This window comes from Myodes glareolus, chromosome 19, assembly GCF_982192425.1.
Source record: "Myodes glareolus chromosome 19, mMyoGla1.1, whole genome shotgun sequence".
NCBI lineage: Eukaryota > Metazoa > Chordata > Mammalia > Rodentia > Cricetidae > Myodes > Myodes glareolus.
In genome coordinates this window covers 23,239,865-23,241,544 of record NC_142044.1, presented here as the reverse complement: position 1 = coordinate 23,241,544, position 1,680 = coordinate 23,239,865, and the positions used below count along the sequence as shown (strand labels likewise).

Sequence of the window (1,680 nt, the reverse complement as noted above, 5' to 3'; positions counted from 1 at the left end):
TCCATCTGAGGACTGAAAAAGATAGGAGAGCAATGATTACATAGGTGGCCAAAGTTAGGAATGTGTCGCCAGGCTAAAAAGGAACTCTGATCACATGCATTCGGCAGATGATGACTGTAACTTTCTAAAACTGAGAGACATGCATATTTGATCTGAAAAGCATTAAGAATCATGAATGCTATAATTTTCAAATTAGTAAGAGGAAGGGAGATAGCAGTAATCAGACTTATCCAGGGAATCGAGAGAAAAACGCAAAAGCTTCCTGAGTGTATAGAGTTTGACAGGATGCTCAAAGACATTTTTAGAATTTCCCATAAGTTGCAAACCACTGATCCAGCAATGTCTGACAACCATGACTGCCATCTGAGGAGCTTTCAGAAATCCTTACTCACAGGTCACATCACAGACAAGATCTGCACCTCAAATTGGACTCATCACCAAAACTTTATAAAAAGTACTTGGGGGGGGGGGGGCTGGATGGCTCAATGATTAAGAGTGCTTGGTGGTCCTTTGCAAGAGCAGAATTCAGTTCCTAGTACTCACATCAGGTGGCTCACAGCCATCTGTAATGGCAGCTTTATGAAATCTGAGACCTCTTTTGGCTTCTCCGGGTATACACACATACACACACACACACACACACACACACACACACACACACACACACACCACGTAATTTTTAAGATGTGAATAACAGTCCAATGTATGTATAAGACATTTCTTTATTTATCCATCCCATCCACCAATGGACATTTGCTACTTCCACCTTCCGGCTATTGTGAAGAATGGTACAGTAAACATGGGGAGACATATGCCCTTTCAGAATACTGATCTGAATTTATTATGCATACCCAAGGTGTGAATGCCAGATAATTTGGTGGTTCTTGTTGACTTTCTGAGGAACCTTCATATCATTTCCCATATCATTACACCGTTTTACATTTCAACTAACGGTGTAAAAGAGTTCTGAAGCAATGGATTGCGTGCAGTAGTTCCGTGTCATCATTGTGCAGGGCTGTGTTGATCTTCTCCGTGTATTCCCAATTTTAGTAAAAGTGCTGCCAAAACAAGTACTAATTAAATAAATGGTGATGCAATTTTCAGAAATTCTTACTAACAAATCCCATGAAGGTGGCAGACAGAGGCTCCCGGATCTTTGAATATATGCATGTTTGAATAATTCACTTCATTTAAAAGGGAGTCAGACTGATGGTCAAGGAAAAGTTAATAACAGTCTCTTCAACATACCAGCATCCATCCATCCATGAACATGAAGAGTCTCAGCTTCTATCCCAAACCCACTGTTTTGTTAGTCTGTGGTTGGGGGTCTCATACATCCCTGAGTTTGAAACCCTTTCTGTGCTATAAGTTGATGAGTTCTAAGAATTTTCTAACACTCATACTTCTATGCTACACCTTCATCAGACCCAGATGCCAACAAATATATTCCTTCTTGCTTTTCTTTGTTCGTTTGTTTGGTTTTTTTGGTTTTTTTTTTTTTGGTTTTTTGTTTTTGTTTTTCTATTATTGGCTGGTTGGTTGGTTGATTGGTTGGTGTCTTCCATTGTGAAAGTTTTCTAAAAACAGGCTTGGGAGATGGTTGACCCCAGAAATTAAAACCCTTAATATTGGTTTTCTATAAAATGAGAAGGTATAGAAGGATCAAGATAGCAAACATCT

At 39.3% G+C, this 1,680-nt stretch overlaps 1 non-coding gene across 1 annotated transcript; it reads right to left on the bottom strand.

Moving 5' to 3' along the window:
• Positions 1–968: 968 nt before the first annotated feature.
• On the bottom strand, positions 969–1,074 carry LOC125415281 (U6 spliceosomal RNA). The gene has a single exon (XR_007236597.3). It is a non-coding gene; the product is annotated as a U6 spliceosomal RNA (small nuclear RNA).
• Between the last annotated feature and the right edge of the window lie 606 nt (positions 1,075–1,680).